General features: G+C 40.1%; 1 non-coding gene across 1 annotated transcript; it reads right to left on the bottom strand.

Moving 5' to 3' along the window:
- Positions 1 to 356: 356 nt before the first annotated feature.
- On the bottom strand, positions 357 to 462 carry LOC121968871. Its single transcript, XR_006108394.1, has one exon. It is a non-coding gene; the product is annotated as a small nucleolar RNA R71 (small nucleolar RNA).
- Between the last annotated feature and the right edge of the window lie 7,969 nt (positions 463 to 8,431).

Below are 8,431 nucleotides of genomic sequence, written 5' to 3'. Positions count from 1 at the left end.
TAAGGATTATGCAGCACCCTATGCAAGAGGTTTTCGATCTAGTATTTCAAGACCTTCAGTGGAAGCTAATAACTTTGAGATCAAACCCGCAATCATATCTATGGTGCAGCAGAACCAATTTGGTGGAGGACCTCATGAAGACCCTAATCAACACTTAGAGGTCTTTTATGAAATATGTGGTACCATGAAAATGAATGGAGTTCCTTCAGATGCAGTTAGATTATTGTTATTTGGGTTTTCTCTAAGAGATAGGGCAAAGCAATGGCTGAATTCTTTGGCCCCTAATAGCATCACCACTTGGGAGCAGTGTGAGCAACAGTTTCTTGATAAGTTCTATCCACCAAGCAAAACAGCTCATATGAGGAATTTAATTGCAAGCTTCAAGCAAACAGACTCAGAATCTCTTTTTGAAGCATGGGATAGATATAATAGTATGCTCAGACAATGCCCACATCATGGGTTGGAAAGATGGTTAGTGTTGCATACTTTTTATAATGGTATCAATTATCATACCAAAGTGTCCCTTGATTCAGCTGCTGGAGGGGCACTTATGAACAAAAGCTTAGATGAAGCCGAAGAAATCATTGAAAGTGTAGCACAAAATCATCATCAATGGGCAAATGAAAGAAGTGGTGGCTATTCTTCTATAAACCCAACAATTAAAGCATCAGGGAAGTTTGATGTAGATGTAGTCACTCTTTTATCTGCAAAATTGGACGCTCTTACAAAGAAATTTGAGAATATGGGGGCTAGTGCTAATATGGTCAATGCTATTAGTACATCTTGTGAAGTATGTGGGAGTTCAGAGCATTCAAATGACTCATGTCCATTGGGAGCTATCACTGCACAAATCAATCAACTTGAACAATGCGATGCAATCATGAGTTACAATCAAAGGCAGAACAACCCATACTCAAATACTTATAACCCTGGATGGAAGAGTCATCCAAATTTTTCCTACAGAAATAATCAAGATCAAGGACCATCTATGGGGGCAAGACCAAATTTCCAAGCTGGGCAACAAAATTTTCAACATCTATCTTCTCAAGGCTTACCAAAGTCAAATGTTGAAAAGATGCTTGAAGAAATTATCTCAAGTCAGAATGAAATGAAGCAAGATTTAGCAAAGCTCATTCAGAGGATGGATAATTCTGAAAAGCATCAAAAGATCCAGGATAGTCAAATTGCCCAACTAGCTTCCTCTTCATCCAGAGTGCCAGGACAACTTCCAGGAAAACCTGATGTGAATCCTATGGAGCATTGCAATAGAATTGAGCTTAGGAGCGGACGGACCTTGGGAGACTCCCAAGCGACTGCTTCAAAAGGGATACAAAAAGAAGAAGAGCTCTCTCCTCCTATACCAAATCAGATTCAAGCTAATGAGGAGAGTACCATTGAGGTTGAAGAAACTCTTCCACTGAACCATCAGAGCAAAGCTGTCCCTTTTCCTCAAAGACTTACAATGCTCAAGAAAGATGAAGAATTTGGCAAGTTTCTAGAAAAAGTTAAGGAAATTTGTGTAGAGGTACCTCTTATCGATGCTATTCTACAAATGCCTAGATTTGCCAAATTCCTGAAGGATCTCATGTCAAACAAGAGAAGAAGAGGAGAGGTCGAGACCATTGCGCTTAGTGAGGAATGTAGTGCTATTTTTGAGAAGAACACTTCTCCAAAACTGAAGGACCCAGGGAGCTTTTATATTCCTTGCAACATAGGAAAAGAATTTTTTGAAAAAGCTTTCTGTGATTTGGGGGCGAGTGTTAGCCTCATTCCTTATTCAATTTGTAATAAATTAGGTCTCAAAAACATTAAACTTACTACTATGGAACTTCAACTTGCCGATCATTCCTGCAGGTACCCTTTGGGTATTATAGAAGATGTGCCAGTAGAGGTGGATGGGAATGTTATTCCCACAGATTTTGTCGTGTTGGACATGGAAGAGGACCCTAGGATTCCTATCATATTAGGAAGACCTTTCCTTGCTACAGCTGGAGCTATAATTGATGTCAAAAATCATAAGCTTTCTTTGGTAATTGGTAAGGAAAAGTTGGAATATGATTTATCTAATATCTCTAACCATGTCTCGTCTCTTTTAAATGCTTGTAGCAGGACAAGCATTTATAAGCTTGAGGAATGGAATTTCCATCCTCATGGAAGGCCACCAAATGAAGGAGACAATGTGGTGGAGGATGTTGGGAGAAGATCTCCCAACAAAAATGAAAAGTATATCTGTCCTCCAAGGGTGAGGAAAAGAAGCGAATGATAAAGTTTGGTCGAGCTAAAGACCTTAAACAAGCGCTTCTTGGGAGGCAACCCAAGGGTTCTTTTAGTTAGTTTTGACCTGCATCTAAATTTCTTTTAGCTTGATGCATTCTTTTGATTTTGTTTTCAGGTTAGGTGCAAAACGGAGCTCGGCCGTGTGCTATACACGACCAGGCAAATGTTGCAGAGAAGGGAAGTGCTTAGGCCGTGTCATCCTCACACGGCCGTGTAGCATCTTCCGAGGAGAAAAGGATCTAGGCCGTGTCTCAAACACGGCCGTGTAAAGAATCTCGAGAGGAAGGATGGAGAGGCCGTGTCCCAGACACGGCCGTGAGAGGAATCCAGAGCAGGAAGAGGGGGAGGCCGTGTGGATCTACACGGCCCGTGTAAAGAATCCCGAGAGGAAAGATGGGGAGGCCGTGTAGATCTACACAGCCCGTGTAGGAGAACTATTAAAGTCTTCTTCCTACCTCACACGGCCAGATCTTGGCCGTGTTCCGCACACCCCCAACTCTCCAAAACATATCTTTCTCTCCCAATTTCTTAAAAACTCCTCTCTAATCTCTCAAGATCTCTTAGATCCGATTCTCCTCCTCTCTAAGACTTGGACTTTTTGTTCTCTTAACCTAAGTTCTTTTGTTCTTTGAAGTTTTGTTCTTTGAGTTCCACAACTCTAGATAATTCTTCCCCTATCTAAACTCATCAAGATGTCCAATATTTTGAAGAGACTTCGCAAAGGAGGTGGTGGATCTAGTGGAGACAAAGAGAAGGAGCCATCAAGGGACAAAGGAAAACAACCAGTGAAGGGCAAAGGCAAAAGGACTTCACGCAACGAAGGTAATGACAATGAATTCAATATTGTGTTTAGAAATGATGATCAAGTAACTAGATTTGCAATTCTTGTCAATAGAAAGATAGTGTGTACTAGATATATGGACCCAACTGTTCTTGATATGCTTGGAATTAGGGAAGATGTAGATTTGATGATTGGGTTTTTGGATTGGAGTGATATTATGTACACACATTTTCCTACATATCCTCGTCTTGTTTTGGAATTTTTAAGTTCATTGGATGCCCATTTTACTAATGAAGATGATTATTCTGGAAAAATCTCTTTTAGATTAATGAATCAAGAATTTCTATGGGCATTTAGTGACTTTAATTCTTGTTTTGGAATAACCACCGGTAGCCCTCGTAGGTTTGATCCAAGGTTTAATTGGAATCATTTTTGGAATGCAATAACTGGGTTAGATCAACCTTATGAGCCTTCAAGAGCTAAGGCCTCCCATATGCAAAACCCCATCTTTAGGTATCTACATAGAGTCATGAGTAAAACTATTTTTGGTAGGGGAGAGAGTGATGGGGTGGTTAAAAAAATAGAGCTTTATGCTTTATGGGCTATGCTTTATAAGGTTGAATTTGACTCTGGTTTTCATTTTGTTCAAACCTTATTGAGATCGGCTAGGGCATCATCGGGATCGATTGTTTTTGGTGGTTTGATTATCCGAATAGCTTATAATTTAAATCTTGATGTTGATGGGTTGGAAATAATTCATGGTAATGACATGATTGACATTGATACATGTCTTGCTATGAAAATGATCGTTCGGGATGGGAATGGTTTCGCGTTTCCTAGGAGGAGTGGTTCTCCTTTACCCCTTCCTTTTCCTGAACGAACTACTATTAGTAACCCAGCTAATTGGGTAATTTCTGAGTTAGATTTTGAGGATAACCCTTCTATACCTGGAGACACTGAGCCACATCATGAGCCCTCGTCAGCTGGACACACGCAGCCTTCTAGTTTCATGGAGCCTGCTAGGCATTCTTTTGCATATGGCACGGGATCTTCTAGGTTTAATTTTTCAGATTTTCGTACGTCTCTAGAATCACTTCATGAGAAGCAAGATTCCCAACAAAAAATGTTGGAGGGGTGCTTCTCTTTATCTGATGATCAGTTTAGGGAGGTACAAAATCATTTTCAGTTTACGAGGAATTTTCAGGGTTAAGTGGCTGAGTTTGTGCAGGATTATGATACTGATCAGGCTAGGATGAGAGATTTTATGCAGAGTATGACGCTTACTAGCCAACAAGTAGATGCTTTATATGAGTATCATAGATCCTTGGGGGAGATTCCAGGTTTTCCTAGTTTTCCTATTGGCCAACCACGTCGTAGACCTCCTTTCCCTCGTCCACCTCCACCTCCTCCACCATACTGATTTCATCGGGACGATGAAAAGTTTAAGTCTGGGGGGGTGTCATGTATTGTTTAGTTTGGTTTTTAGTTTTTAGTTTTTGTTAGTTTTTCATGTTGGTTCTTATTTTCATTGCTTGTTGCTTTATTTTGCTTGTTTTTGAAATAATCATGGCAAAAAATTTTTTGAGAACATCAAATCTTCACTTATATGCTTTCTTGGATTTAAGTGAAATGTTAGCACGATTATTGTCTTGATCCATGATGTTCGAATGATGCTAGTAGTAAACTTTGTGTAGTTCTTTTTTCTATCTTGGGAAGCATTAATAAGCTAAGAATCTTATGGTGATGAGTTTAGTTTTGGTTCAACCTTAAGGATTCTATCTTCACTACACTTGTGCTTGATGCTTGAATAGTTGATGTCATTGAAATAGTCATGATTCATCTTGTTTGCTTAGTACTTGGTTTCCATGGTGATTTCTCAACTTTCATTTTGGTTACTGGATGAGGCTCAAATCATTAAAGCTCATTTGGAAAAATCAAAATATCCCAACATGTGTGCTAAAAGTACATTTGTGAATAAGTTTTCCACAATGCAAACACGTAAAAAAAAAAAGGGATATAAAAAATAGTTGTCATGAGTGGAATCTAGCAAGTCACCCCTTTGAGACCGAGTTAGGTTACTGGGGAAATGACTGCTTAGCTTCTCTTGAGATTGAGCACACCTTTGAGACCTTGGGTTAGTTGAGAAATATGAACCAAGTGAATGGTGAGTAAGTGCCTATCACTGGTTACTTGTCTTTCACTGGAAACATTAGGAATTCAAATTTGATGACGACTTGACTAGGACATGGATTGAAACTTGAAGGGTGTTGAGTTACTTTTACACTGTGCACAAGATTCTTATGCTTGAACCATACTTTACTTGTTTCCATGATCATGCTTGTTAATGAAACTTTTTGATAGAGTTAGGAAAGTGTACTGGGTTTTATGAATGTGTTGTAGAACATATGAATTTAGACTACAGCATTTTGCTTGAGGACAAGCAAAGGTTTAAGTCTGGGGGTGTGATGTGCGTAGATTATATACTCTTTTATGCATGTTTTTACGCACATTTACATATTTTGAGCATGCGTGATCTATGCATTTTTATACTTCCAGCTTTCCTTTTAGCATATTTACTCTTTTGGTTCGGAGATCTGCTTTTTGTGCATTTTCTGTACACAGGAGTCGATTTGGTGAAGAATCTACATCTTAGGGCAAGCCTTGGAGGGAACGTAGGGAGAAAGCACCGGACCGTGTACCTCACACGGCCGTGCACTGGTATGGAGCTCGGGCCGTGTGGAGTTTGGCACAAACAGAAGAGGAAGATGACATGGCCGTGTGAACCTCGCATGACCGTGTCAAGATTTGAAGCCAATCAGAGCATAGCAGAAGCCTTACATGGCCGTGTGGATCTACACGGCCGTGTGAGATGGGCCATGGTCGTGTGCACCACACGACCGTAGTATTTCCAGTGAGCGAGGGTTCGGCTGCAGGAGTCACACTACTGCAGAGAAGGAATCGACATGGCCGTGAATCTCACACCGTGTCACGGGCCGTGGCGCCGATTCTCTCCTCTATTTAAACCCTCCTTTATGAATTGAAAGGGGATCTCTCTCCCTTTGGGAGAAGGCAAGATTTGGTGGTTTCCTCCCAATCTTGGGAGGGCGATTCAAGGGGAGCTCTTGACGATTTCGGCTCCGGAGCGAGGATTGGATCCGAAGACGAAGCTTCTTCGTAGATAAGTTTTCTCTTTTCCCCTTTTCTTGGTTTCTTGGATCGGGGATTTAAGAAATGCTTGTATTCTTTATTTCTTTGGGTTTTCTTCCTCGATTCATGGAGTAGATCTTGTATTCTAGGATGAAGGGAGTATTTGTATGATGGATTGATGTAATCTCTTATGGATTTGCCATTTTCCTGTTTCAATGACATTATCTTGCTTGTATCGATTAGATCTTGAATGATTAATGGTGATTCGTGCTTAATTCTCATTCTTGATTAATTGTTTGGATTTCTTATGGACTTTGTAAAGATAAACTCTTACTCGATCATCCGAGGGATCCACGTGACAGGTGCAAGCCCGTGTAAGGACGTTTGAGAGATAATCTTGAAGAGGAAATAGGAATATTCAAGGGAGTAGGATGGATTTTGTGATTAGTTTCTTGTATCTTGATAGATTAATAAGTCGTGGGCTTCTACGTTGATATCCGAGGAAGGCATAGTAATAGGTGCACTTCTGTGTAAGGACAATATAGGTTCATGTCTAATTAATCCTATTTAGATACATTTCTCAGTCCTTAGCCGGTTGTCTATTGCAAGAGAGAACCGACAACTTTCTACATTTTTGGCAATTGAGGGATAAGAATTGGTGAACCATTTACATTCGAGAAATCCTACAAAGAAACCGAAACTCCTAGAATCTCCCTTTATCATAACCCAAAACACTAAATTCTTGTTTGTTGATCTTTAAGATTAGATTTGTTTACCTTTACTTTGCTTTTGAAACGATTGGATAGTTGTTTAGCTAATTCGCATTGAGACATTTCTAGTGCTTATTCCAGTCCCTGTGGATACGATAATCTTTTATATTACTTGCGACATTTCCGTACACTTGCGGAGAGCGAACAGTGCACATTCTCCTAAGTCCTTCATATCAAATTGTTTGGACAACCATACCCTTACATTTGATAATACCTTGATATTGCTTCCAATTAACAAAATATCATCTACGTATAGTACAAGAAATACCACCACAGTTTCGTTACACTTCTTGTATACACAAGACTCATCTGGACACTGAATAAATCCATATGACTGGATTACTTCATTAAACCGGATGTTCCAAGATCTTGAAGCTTGCTTCAGTCCATAAATGGACCGATTAAGCTTACACACTAGATGCTCTTTGCCCTTTTCTATGAACCCTTCTGGTTGCTTCATGTGGATGTTTTGTTCAAGACTTCCATTAAGGAATGCTGTCTTGACATCCATTTGTCAAATCTCATAATCCATATGAGCGGCAATGGATAAGAGTATCTGGATAGACTTAAGCATAGCTACCGGTGAAAAAGTCTCCTCATAGTCGATTCCCCTTTCTGAGTATACCCTTTCGCAACAAGCCTTGCTTTTAAGGTTTCTACCTTCCCATCTATCCCTCTTTTCCTTTTGTAGATCCACTTGCATCCAATGGCTTTTACACCATCAGGTGGTTCTATGAGCTCCCAGACCTTATTAGAATACATAGATTCTATTTCGGAATTCATTACCTTTTGCCAAGATACTGCATCTATATCTTGGAGTGCTTCGTCATATGTCCGAGGATCAGGTTCATGTTTACCCGGGATCAAGTCCGAAAACTCTCTCAAAAACATAAATCTCTCAGGCTGCCTTACAACCCTCCCACTACGACGAGGCACCGTCTGTGGTTGTGTATCATGTGTGACACGTGTTGCAGTCTCTTGTGGTACCTCATCTTGTACTGTTGGTACTGAAGTAGACCTGTCCTCTCTAAGTTCTTCTAGAACAATTTTGCTACTGGACTTGTGATCCATTATATAGTCCTCTTCTAAAAACTGGGCATTGGTGCTAACAATGACCTTCTGGTCTTTAGGACTATAAAATAAACCACCTTTCGTTCCTTTGGGATAACCCACAAACACACGAACTTCTGTACGAGATTCTAACTTATCAGCATCTGGTTTCAGCACATGTGCTGGACTACCCCAAATCCGAATATGTCTTAGACTGAGTTTCTGCCCATTCCACAATTCTGTGGGAGTAAAAGATACTGATTTAGAAGGTATTAAGTTCAGAATGTGCGCTGCTGTTTCCAGAATGTATCCCCAAAACAAATTTGGTAATTCTGAATAACTCATCATCGATCTAACCATCTCCATAAGAGTCCTATTCCTTCATTATGCCACACCATTCTATTGG

The sequence above is a fragment of the Zingiber officinale genome, chromosome 3B, assembly GCF_018446385.1.
Source record: "Zingiber officinale cultivar Zhangliang chromosome 3B, Zo_v1.1, whole genome shotgun sequence".
In the NCBI taxonomy this organism is placed as follows: domain Eukaryota; kingdom Viridiplantae; phylum Streptophyta; class Magnoliopsida; order Zingiberales; family Zingiberaceae; genus Zingiber; species Zingiber officinale.
The sequence above is the reverse complement of the archived record's forward strand: the minus strand, read 5'-3'. Positions and strand labels throughout refer to the sequence as shown.